Genomic DNA, 12,644 nt, shown 5'->3' with positions numbered 1-12,644 from the left:
AATGATAATTTCTAGTTTAATTCCAATATGGTCTGATTTGCATGATTTCTATTTCAAATTTGCCAAATGTTTCTTATGGCCCCGAATATGGTCTAACTTCGTGATTGTTCCACGTGCACTTAAGGTCTGTATTATGTTGGGTGGAGTATTTCATAAGTGTCAGTGGGTTCAAGTTGGCTGATAATGTTCTTCATATTATCTATATCTTCACTGGTTTTCTGTCTACTTATTCTATCAATTACTGATAGAGGAATGTTGGAATCTTCAACTATAATTGTGGATTCGTCTATTTCTCCTTTAAGTTCTGTTTTTGCCTCATGAATTTTGAAACTCTCTTGTTAAGTACATACATATTTAGGATGGTTATATCTTCTTGAAAATTGATACCTTTATCATTATGCAATGTCCCCTTCTATCCCTGAAAATATTCATTGCTCTGAACTTGGCTTTGTCTGAAATTAACATAGCTAGGTCAACTTTAGATAATATCTGTATGGTATATCTTTCTCCCATTTTACTTTTAATTTATTTCTTTACATTTAAAGTGGGTTTCTTATAGAGAGCATGTAGTTGGGTTGTGTTTTTTTTAATGTTTTATTTATTTTCAAGAGAGAGAGAGACAGAGTGCAAGTGGGGGAAAGGCAAAAAGAGAGGGAGACACAGAATCCGAAGCAGGCTCCAGGCTCTGAGCTGTCAGCACAGAGCCTGATGCGGGACTTGAACCCACGAACTGTGAGATCATGACCTGAGCCAAAGTCGGACTTAACCAACTGAGTCACCCAGGTGTCCCCGGTTGTGCTTTTTAATCCAGCCCGACAATCTCTGTCTTTTAACTGGTATGTATAGATCTTTCACATTTACAGAATTATTGATATCATTTAAATAAAATCTATCATCTTGCTAGCTGATTTCAGTTTGCTATGTCTTTTCTTTGTTTTTTCCAGCCTCTACTTCTTTTTTCTCTTGGGTTAATTGACCACTTTTTGGAATTATTTTTTGTAGTAAGAGATGTATGGCATAATTAGGATTTTAACAATTTTAGGTGTACAATTCACTGGCATTATTATCCACAGTATTGTGCAACCATTACCACTATCTGTTTCCAAAACTTTTTCATCACCTAAAACAAAAACCCTGTAACCATTAAGCAGTAACTCCCTATTTCCACCATGCCCAAGCCCCAGGTAACCTCTAATTTACTTTTTTGTCCATATGACTTTGCCAATTCTAGATATTTCAGATAAGTGGAATCATACAGTATTTGTCCTCTTGTCTCTGGCTTCTTTCACTTAGCAGAATGTTTTCAAGGTTCATCCATGTTGCAGCATGTATCAAAACTCCATTTCTTTTATTGGCTAAATAATAATCCATTGCATTATGTATCACATTGTGCTTATCCATTCATCTGTTGATGGACACTGAGTTGTTTCCACCTTTTGTCTATTGTGAATAATCCTGCAATGAACATTGGTGTAAGAGTACCTGTTTCATACTATTTTTTTTCGGTTCTTTAGGGTATATGCCAAAAAGTGGAATTGCTATGAAACTCTATGATTCACCTTTTAAGGAACTAACTAGACTGCTTTCCACATCTGTTACACCATTTTACATTCCCACCAACAATGTATGAGAGTCTAATTTCTTCTATCCTTGCCAACACTTATTTTCTGTTTGTTTTTTCTATGATAGCCATCCTGGTAGGTGTGAAGTGGGATCTCACTGTGATTTTTATTTGTATTTCCCTAATGACTAACAATGTTGAGCATCTTTTCATGTATTTACTGGCCATTTGTATATATCCTTTGGATAAATGTCTTTTCTTTTAAAAAATTTTTTTAAGGTTTATTTATTTTTGAGACGGAGAGAGACAGAGCATGAATGGGGGAGGGTCAGAGAGAGAGGGAGACACAGAATCTGAAACAGGCTCCAGGCTCTGAGCTGTCAGCACAGAGCCCGACGTGGGGCTCGAACTCACGGACCACGAGATCGTGACCTGAGCCGAAGTCGGACGTTTAACCAACTGAGCCACCCAGGCGCCCCGATAAATATCTTTTCAAATGCTTTGCCCATTTTTAATAGGATTGTCTTTTCATTGTTAAGTTATAAAAGTTTTTTTTATATACTCTGGATAGTAAACCTTATCAGATATAAGATTTGCAAATATTTTCCCCAACCTATAGATTTTCTTTTCACTTTTTAAAATAATGTTCTTTGATGCTCAAGAATTTTAATTTTGGTCAAGTCCAGTTTATTTTTCCTTTTGTTGTCCAAGTTTTTGATGCCATATCTAAGAATACATTGCCAAATCTAAGACCATGAAAGTTGATTGTTATCTTTTCCTCTAAGAGTTTTACAGTTTAGCACTTACTTTAGGTCTTTGATCCATCTGGAGTTAATTTTTGTAAATGGTATGAGGTCAATCTTCATTCTTTTGCATCTAAATATCTAGTTTTCCCATTGCCATCTGTTAAAGAGTCTTCTTTCTCCCATTGAACAGTCTTTACCCCCTTGTTGAAAATCAATTGATCATAGGTATTTCAGTTTATATCTGTACTCTCAATTCTATTTGTCTATATGTCTATCTTTTTTTTTTTTTAGGGGAAAGTGCAAACGCAGTCACCCACTACCACAAATTATGTAGTCCAGTTTCCCACATTTGGGGAAATCACTGGGGTCAGCACATCCAGAGTACAATGGATAAGCCTCGCCCTGGGAAAACACCTTTCGTGATATTGGTATCTCCCCTGCCAGGTAAGTATCTATATATCTATCTTTATGCCAAGATTACATTGCTTTAATTACTATAGCTTTGTAATAAACTTTGGAATGAGAAGCTGAGTCGTCCAACTTTATTTCCTTTTAAAGATTGTTTTGGTTATTTGGAGTCCTTTGCAATTCCATATGAATTTGAGGATTGGCTTTTCCATTTCTACATTTCTACAAAAGTCATTTTTTTGATAGCATTTTTTAAAATCCATTTTGATAAAGATTGCATTCAATCTGCAGATGCTTTAGATCATACTGGCATCTTAACAATATTAAGTCTGCTAATCCATGAACATGGGATGTGTTTCTATTTCTTTGGGTCATAATTTATTTCAGGAATATTTTATAGTTTTCAGTGTATAAGTATTTAACCTCATTTGTTAAGTTGTTCCTAGATATTTTATTCTATTGCATGCTATTATAAATGGAATTGTTTTCTTAATTTCTCTTTTGGATTTTTCATTGCTGGTATAGAAACACAACTTTTGTTTGTTTGTTTGTTTGTTTGTTTGTTTGTTTTATAAATCAATTAATTTTTAAATTTACATCCAAGTTAGTTAGCATATAGTGCAACAATGATTTCAGGAGTAGATTCCTTAATGCCCCTTACCCATTTAGCCCATCTCCCCCCTCCCACAACCCCTCCAGCAACCCTCTGTTTGTTCTCTATATTTAAGAGTCTCTTCTGTTTTGTCCCCCGACCTGTTTTTATATTATTTTTGCTTCCATTCCCTTATGTTCATCTGTTTTGTATCTTAAATTCCTCATATGAATGAAGTCACATGATATGACTGACTGACTTTCTCTGACTGACTAATTTCGCTTAGCATAAATCCCTCTAGTTCCATCCATGTAGTTGCAAATGGCAAGATTTTATTCTTTTTGATTGCCAAGTAATACTCCAGTGTGTGTGTGTGTGTGTGTGTGTGTGTGTGTGTGTCTTCTTTATCCATTCACTCATCGATTAACATCTGGGCTCTTTCCATACTTTGGCTAGTGTCAATAGTGCTGCTATAAACATTGGGGTGCATGTGCCCCTTCAAAGCAGCACATCTGTATCCCCTGGATAAATACCTAGTAGTGCAATTACTGGGTCATAGGGTAGTTCTATTTTTAATATTTTGAGGAACCTCCATACTGTTTTCTAGAGTGACTACACCAGTTTGCATTCCCACCAGCAGTGCAAAAGAGATCCTCTTTCTCCACATCCTTGCCAATATCTGTTGTTGCCTGAGTTGTTAATGTTAGCCATTCTGACAGGTGTGAGGTGGTATCTCATTGTGGTTTTGATTTGTCTTTCCCTGACGATGAGTGATGTGGAGCATTGTTTTATGTGTCAGTTGGCCATCTGGATGTCTTCTTTGGAGAAGTGTCTATTCATGTCTTTTGCCCATTTTTTCACTGGATTATTTGTTTTTTGGGTGTTGAGTTTCATAGGTTCTTTATAGATTTTGGAAACTAACCCTTTATCTGATATGTCACTTGTAAATATCTTCTCCCATTCTGTTGGTTGCCTTTTAGTTTTGCTGATTGTTTCCTTCGCTGTGCAGAAGCTTTTTATTTTGATGAGGTCCCAATAGTTCATTTTTGCTTTTTTTCCCTTGCCTCTGGAGATGTGTTGAGTAAGAAATTGCTGTGGCCAAATTCAAAGAGGTTTTTGCCTACTTTCTCCTCTAGGATTTTGAAGTCTTCTTGTCTTATGTTTAGGTGTTTCATCCACTTTGAGTTTATTTTTGTGTATGGTGTAAGAAAGTGGACTAGGTTCATTTTTATGCATGTCATTGTCCAGGTTTCCCAGCACCGTTTGCTGAAGAGACTGTCTTTATTCCATTGGATATTCTTTCCTTATTTCTCAAAGATTAGTTGGACATATGTTTTTTGGTCCATTTCTGGGTTTTCTGTTCTGTTCCATTGATCTAAGTGTCTGTTTTTGTGCCAGTACCGTACTTTCTTGATGATTACAGCTTTGTAATATATCTTGCTGTCTGAGATTGGAATGCCTCCAGCTTTGGTTTTCTTTTTTAAGATTGCTTTGGCTATTTGGGGTCTTTTCTGGTTCCATAAAAATTTTAGGATTGTTTGTTCTAGCTCTGTGAAGAATGCTGGTGTTATTTTGATAAGGATTGCATCGAATATGTAGATTGCTTTGGTTAGTATTGACATTTTAACAATATTTGTTCTTCCACTCCAAGAGCATGGAATATTTTTCCATTTTTTTGTGTCTTCTTCAATTTCTTTCATAAGCTTTCTATAGTTTTCAGTGAGAAACACAACTGGTTTTTGATTGTTTATGTCTTGTATCTTTCCTGAATTTATTAGCTCTAGCAGCTTTAAATAGATTCTTTGTGATTTTCTTTATATAGCGTCATGTCATCTGGGAATAGAGAAAATTGTACTTCTTCTTTTCCAATTTGTATATTTTTTATTTATTCTTCCACCTAATTATTCTGGCTAGAATTTACAATATGAAGTTAAATAGCAGTGGTTAAAGTGGGCATTCTTATCTTGTTCTTGATCTTAGGGGGAAAGCTTCTAGTGTTTCACCATGAATATGATGTTAGCAGTGTGTTATAAGGTTTTTTAATCTCTAAAAAAAAGGCTTTGTAAAGCACATTTTTTAATTCAATACCGTATCATAAACATGTTTCCAAAAAGCAAAAATATTTTTGTATGATTAATACATCCAAGAAATAAATGACAAGTTTGAGAATCTTATACAGCATTGGAAAGAATCATTAAACTCAAAGATAGAAAAATATCCAGAATGAAACTCAAAGGGACATAAATATGGAAGACACAGAAGAAATTGTAAAAGACAAAGGGATACAGTGAGAAAGTCTAACATATGTGTAATTGGATTCCCAAAAGGAGAAATGATGGGGTAGAAGCAGTGTTTATAGAAATAAATTTCTAAAATTGAGAAAGATATCCAACATAAGTTCAAAAATCCCTAGAGTTCAAGCAATATAAATCAAAAGAAAAACAAATCTAGGCACTTTATAATGAAACTGCTAGAAATAAAAAAGATGAAAAAGATAAATTCCTAAAAACATACAGAGAAACAGTATGGTAGTTTTTCAAAACATTAAAAATAGAAGTACCATATGATCCAACAATTCCACTTCTGGGTATAACCCCAACACAATTGAAAGCAGGGTCCCAAACAGATATTTATTTATTTATTTATTTATTTTATACTTTATTTATTTTTTGAGAGAGAGAGAGACAGAACGTGAGGGGGGAGGGGCAGAGAGAGACGGAGACACAGAATTTGAGCAGGCTCCAGGTTCCGAGCTGGCAGCACAAAGCCCGACGTGTGGCTCAAACCCAGGAACTATGAGATTATGACCTAGTTGAAGTCAGACATTCAACCGACTGAGCCACCCAGGTGCCACTCAAAGAGATATTTATAAAACTATGTAGCAGCATTAATCACAATTGCCAAAAGTTAGAAGCAACACAAGTATTCATTGATGGATAAATGTATTAAAAAATACTGTATTTCCATACAATGGAATATTATTCAGCCTTAAAAAGGAAGAGAATTCTGACACATGTGACACCATGGTTAAACCTTGAGGACATTATGTTGAGTGAAATAAGCCAGTCAAAACAAGACAACTACTGCATGATTACACTCTGAGGTACTGAGAATAGCCAAATTCATAGACACAGAAAATAGAAGGTTGCTTGCCAGGGAATGAGGGGAAATGTTTAATACATACAGACATTCAGTTTTCAAAATAAAAACAGTTCTGGATATTGATTGCACAATGTGAATGTGCTTAACACTACTTAACTGTATACTTAAAAATTGTTCCGATAGTAAATTTTATGATTTGTATATTTTAACAGATGTTAAATTTTTTAGTTTAAAAAAAAATCCAGAGAAAAAGAGTATAACTTCAAAGCAGAAATAATTAAAGTAATATCTGAATTCTCAGAAAAAAATACAATCCAGAAGAGAGTGGAATAATACTGTCAAAGTGCTGAAAGACAATAAATGCCAACCTATAATTCTATACCCAGAAAGAACACCCTTAAACAATTAAGTTGAATGTCAACATATTCAGACAGGCAAAACATGAGAGAATTCACCATAAGTAGACCAGCACTAAAGGAAATGCTAAAGGTTTTTCTTTAGGCATAAGGAAAATGATCCTAGATAAGAGGTCAGATTCAGGAATGAAGAAAATGAAAAAGAGTAAATAAGGAGAGGAGGAGAGAAATAAAAAAGACTACTACTACTACTAATGTCTTAGGCAGTGTAAATATATGAATAAAGTTGAAATACATAACACTAGCATGCAAGTCAGGAGGGGTGGTACACAGAATCAAAGTGTTCTAGGTCCTGGCATGGAAATCATCAATATATGAAAAAGCTCTCAGCCTCATTAGGAACCAGAAAATGCAAATGTAAACCCCAACATGATACAGCTCTATATCCACCAGAATAGCAAAAAAAAAAAAAAAAAAAAAAAAGCCGACTGACACTGCCTAGTTGGTGAGGATGTAGAAGTAGTGGAATTCTCACATGCTATTGCAGTTACATCAGAGTGTCATATTCACAAAAAGTCACAGATATGTGGAAACAAAGATATGGGCAAGAAGAGTTATAAGAGTCTCATTTACAATACTTACAAACTGTAAACAACCAATTGCCCATCAACAGTAAAATGGGCAAATTAAATTATGGCATGTTCATACAATAGAACATTTTAGAGCTGCAGTGTCTGATATAGTAGCCACTAGCCACATGTAGCTCCTTAAATTTAAATTAATGAAAATAGAATTTAAAATTCACCAGTTCCTCAGTAACATTAGCTACATTTCAAGTGTTCAATAGCCTCACATGGTTAGTGGCTATCAAGTTGTACCATATAGACACAGAACATTTCTGTCATCACAAAAAGTATTAGCAGACAGGGGCACCTGGGTGGCTTGGTTAAGCGTCCGACTTCAGCTCAGGTCATAATCTCATGGTTGGTGAGTTTGAGTCCCACATTGGGCTCCATGCTGACTGCGTGGAGCCTGCTTGGGATTCTCTCTCTCTCCCTCTCTCTCTGCCCCTGCCCCACTTGTGCTCTCTCTCTCTCTCTCTCTCTCTCTCCCTCTCAAAAGATGAATAAACATTAAAAAAAATTACAAAAAGTATTAGCAGACAGCATGGCTACAGAGAAAGGGCTAGATACTTTTTTTATGTAAAGGGCCCAGTAGTAAATAATTTAGACTTTGCAGGCCATATGTAGTTTCAATTACTCCGTTCTGTGATTGTGGCATGAACACATCCATAGACAATATATTAATGAATGAGGGTGGCTTTAATAACACTTTATTTATGGACACTAAGACAGATATTTCGCAAAATACTATTCTTCTTGTAATTTTTTCCAACCATTTAAAAATGTAAACACCATTGTTAATAGAAAGACTATACAAAAACTGACACCAGGCCATATTTAGACTGCGGGCTATAGTTTGCCTACCCCTCCAGCCACTCCTTTCTGGCCTGCCAGGTTTCTGTGGATAGGTCTGCTGCAAACCTGATCTGTCTTCCCTTGTAGGTTAGGGACTTTTTTTCCCTTACTGCTTTCATGGTTCTCTCTTTGCCTGAGTATTTTGTGAATTTGACTATGATATGCCTTGTTGATGGTCGGGTTTTGTTGAATGTAATGGGGGTCCTCTGTGCTTCCTGGATTTTGATGTCTGTGTCTTTCCCCAAGTTAGGAAAGTTTTCCTCTATGATTTGCTCACATAACCCTTCTACCTATTTCTCTCTCTTCCCCTTCTGGGACCCCTATGATTCTGATGTTATTCCTTTTTAATGAGTCACTGATTTCTCTAATTCTTAAATTGTGCTCTTTTGCCTTAATCTCCCTCTTTTTTTCTGCTTCATTATTCTCTATAAGTTTGTCCTCTATATCGCTGATTCTCTGTTCTGCCTCATCCATCCTTGCTGCTGCTGCATCCATCCGTGATTGCAGCTCAGTTATAGCATTTTTAATTTCATTCTGGCTAGTTTTTACTTCTTTTATCTCTGCAGAAAGGGATTCTAATCTATTTTTGACTCCAGCTAGTATTCTTATTATCGTGATTCTAAATTCTGGTTCAGACATCTTGCTTGTATCTGTGTTGGTTAAATCCTTGGCTGTCGTTTCTTTGTGCTCTTTCTTTTGGGGTGAATTCCTTTGTTTTGTCATTTTGAAGGGAGAAAAGGAATTAATGAGGTAGAAAAATTAAAATTTTAAATATTAAAATTAAAAAATATTAAAATTAAAAACACACACACAAATAGAATAAATGATGCTAGATACTAGGTGTGTTTTGGTCTGGGTGTTGAAAGTGGTTTGACAGATTAGAGGAAAAAAAGGGGGGGAAAAGAAAAAAAAAGGAAATCATTTGAGAATTTGAAAAAATGAATACACTGAAGTAGACTAAAATGAGATGATGGAGATAAAATAGAATTTGAAAAAATGTACACAGAAGTAAAGAATATAGTAGAAAAAATTAAAGAAAAATATTTTTATGAAAAATTAAAAATAAAAATGAATTTTTTCTTTTTCCATATTCAATAAAAAGAAAAGAAATGAAAAAGAGAAAAAAGAGAAAAAACAAAAAACAAAAAAAGGAAATCATTTGAAAATTTGAAAAAGTGAACACACTGTAGTAGACAAAAATAAAATGATGGAAGTGAAATAGAATTGGAAAAAACTTACATAAAAGCAAAAAAATAGTAAAAAAATTAAAGAAAAATATTTTTAATAGAAGTTGAAGGTAAAAATGAGGTTTTTCTCTTTCTGCATTCAAGAAAAAGAAAAAAGAAAAAGAGAAAAAAAAGAAAAAGAAAAAAGAAAAAAATCGTTTGAAAATTTGAAAAGGTGAATACACTGAAGTAGACTAAAATAAAATGATGGAAGTAAAATATAATTTGAAAAAACTTACACAAAAGTAAAACATATAGTAATAAAAATTAAAGAAAAATATTTTTAATAAAAATTGAAAATAAAAATGATTTTTTTCTCTTTCAAAGAAGTGTAAAAGAGAAAAGAAAAAGAAAGAAAGAAAATTGAATAGACCTGCTAACAGACTGAAGTAAGACTGAAATTACTTCATTTTCCCCTAGAAGTCAGTCTATGTAGAGCTTTATAGTCCATAAAGTAAGCCAGCGGTGAGACTTGTGTTCTTGAAGAGCGAGGTTGGCTCAGTTGGGCAGGGCTCAGTGTAATGGCTCCGCTCTCCACTAGATGTCGCTGCTAGCCTACTGAGGTGGAGTGTTGTGGTGCTCGTAGGTGCATATGCACATGCACAGGAGTGGTAAAAATAGTGCCACCCAGCTACCCCATCTGTTCTCTCAGATCAGCAATTGCACACCCGTCCTCTGTCTTCAGCTCTCGTCCACTTCCTGCTTTTTCGCTCTCTGTGACCAGGCCCCTGGCAGTACCTCTTTCCTGAGTTTTGTCTCAGATGCAGCTGTTTTCCCTGACCCCTTACTTCTGAAGGACTGTGGCTTTGACCTGTTCCACCCTTCTACGGGAGGGTCTCACAGAGCAATGGCCGAATGAGCAATGGCCAAATGCCGGCTGCACCCAGGAACGCTTGCTGGACCTTGCTGCTGCTAGTGCCCCGAGACTACGGCCAGGTGCCAGCCTGCCCCAGAAAAAGTTCGCGAGATAGTGTAGCAGCAGCGTTTCAGGGATTATGGAAGATCACAACACACATCTGGCACCAGGCTTCACCCTTAACAACCTTGTTCCAGCACCAGCGAATGTGGCCATTTTCTGAGGTCTGCTGGGACTAGGTGGCTTCAACAGTCTCTACCAAATGTCCTTCCAGCGGTGGCCCGAGATCCTCCCCAACCCCACTCTTTTCCTGGGGATTTGCCCTTCCCACCAGAGCACCGCCAGGTATTGAGCTGCAGAGTTGCAGACTGCACTCCCCTTGTTTACAGTCTTAATGGAATTTAAACCCTCTCCTTTCTCCTTTCTCTCTTTTTAGTTTAGTCCCTGCAGCTGTTTCCAATTGTCCACTTTCTCTCCAGCGGCTTTTGGGGAGGGGTGCTTTTCCTGTATTCTCCTCCCCGCCCCCCCGTCTCCATCCTCCCTCCACTTGCAAAAGCACCTCCCTTCCTGCGCCTTCTCACTCCCCAAGTTCACTTCTCCATGCCGCATACCTGCTGAATTCTGTGGTTCAGGTTGTGCAGATTGTTGTGTTAATCCTCCAGTCAGTTTTCTAGGTGTGTAGGATGGTTTAGTGTTGGTCTGGCTGTATTTCATGGACGTGAGACACACAAAAATCTTCCATGCTCTTCCGCCATCTTGGTTCCTCCTCAGAAGACTTTAACTGTGAAACAGGAAATGGGCCCTTACTAGTTACCAAAAATGCTGGTACCTTGATCTTGGACATTCCAGCCTCCAGAACTGTGAGAAATACATTTCTGCCATTAATAAGCCACCCAGTCTATGGTATTCTGTTATAGCAGCTCAGATTGACTAAGTAGAAAAGTTCTGGAATTGAAGGACACACATCTTCAGGCTGAAAAGGTATACTGAATATACAACAAAATGCACCTCATAAAAAAAATCACCAAATAAAATATTTCCAAACTTCAGGAATACAGAAAATATATTGATATTGGTCAAATAGGAAAAAAATGATACTATGGCTGGATAAGCCAATGCACATAAATTAAACAACTTAGAGGAATGAGACCAATATCTCAAAAACCTCAAATTACCAAAATTATCCACTATCAAATAGTAATTTGGATACTCCTATAAATAAATTGCATTCATAGTGAAATGCCTTCCAACAAAGAAAACCACAGGCCCAGATGGTTTCACTGGTGAATTCTGCCATACATTTAAAGAATTAACATCAATTTTACAAAACCTCTTTCCAAAAATGGAGCAGGAGAGAACAGTTTCCAACACCTTTCTGGGGGCCAGCATTAATTACCCTAAAATCAAAAACAAAGACAAAGAAAAAAGAGAAGAAAGCAAGCAAGAAACTTCAGGTGAACAGTTTCATGAACATAGACACAATAATCCTCAACAAAATATTAGCAAATTGATTCCACCAATATATACAAAGAAAAATATATCTCAAACAAGTGGTGTTTATTCCAGGAATACAAGGCTGGCTCAATGTTTGTAAAAACAACTGATTAAAGCCATTATATTAATTGTTTATAAAGGAAAAGCCACATTATCATGAAAATTAATTAAGAAAAAGCTTTTGACATCTATTCAAGATGAAAACTCAGCAAAGTATGAATAGAAAGGGAGTTCCTCAACCTAATAAAGGGCATCTACATAAAACCTACAGCTAACATACTTGATACTAAAAAAAGTGAATGGCTTCCCCTTAAGATCTGAAACAAGGCAAGGATGTCCATACTTACCATTCCTATTCCACATCATACTGAAAATCCTAGCTAGTATAATAATTCCAGAAAAATAAATAAAAGACATTCCAGTGGGAAAGGAAGAAATAAAACTGCCCATATTCATGGACAACATGATTATCCACTATAGAAAATCCCATGAAATCTAGAAAAAGATTCCTATAACTAACAAATGAGGTTAGTAGGATCACAGGATACAACATGAATACACAAAAATCCATTGTATTTCTGTCTACAATAAATGTACAAATGGAAACCAAAAGTTTAAAAACCAATAAAATTTGCAATATTTCCAAAGCATGAAATATTTAGTAATGAACCTAACAAAGTATACACAAGATCTACATGCTGAAAGCCACAAAGTTCCAGTGAAAGAAACCCAAGAAATAATTAAATGAAGAGACAAACCATACTAATGGATGGGAATACCCAACATAGTAAAGATACCAGTTTTATTAAAACTAATCTATTTAAG

The 12,644-nt window shown here is 35.8% G+C and overlaps 1 non-coding gene across 1 annotated transcript; it reads right to left on the bottom strand.

Annotated features, from left to right (window-relative positions):
• Window positions 1-2,595: 2,595 nt before the first annotated feature.
• Window positions 2,596-2,759, bottom strand: LOC125158044 (U1 spliceosomal RNA). The gene has a single exon (XR_007149168.1). It is a non-coding gene; the product is annotated as a U1 spliceosomal RNA (small nuclear RNA).
• Window positions 2,760-12,644: the final 9,885 nt, after the last annotated feature.

The sequence above is a fragment of the Prionailurus viverrinus genome, chromosome X (genome assembly GCF_022837055.1).
Source record: "Prionailurus viverrinus isolate Anna chromosome X, UM_Priviv_1.0, whole genome shotgun sequence".
NCBI classification, from domain to species: domain Eukaryota; kingdom Metazoa; phylum Chordata; class Mammalia; order Carnivora; family Felidae; genus Prionailurus; species Prionailurus viverrinus.
Note: the sequence above shows the minus strand (reverse complement) of the source record. Positions and strands in the feature narration are given on the sequence as shown.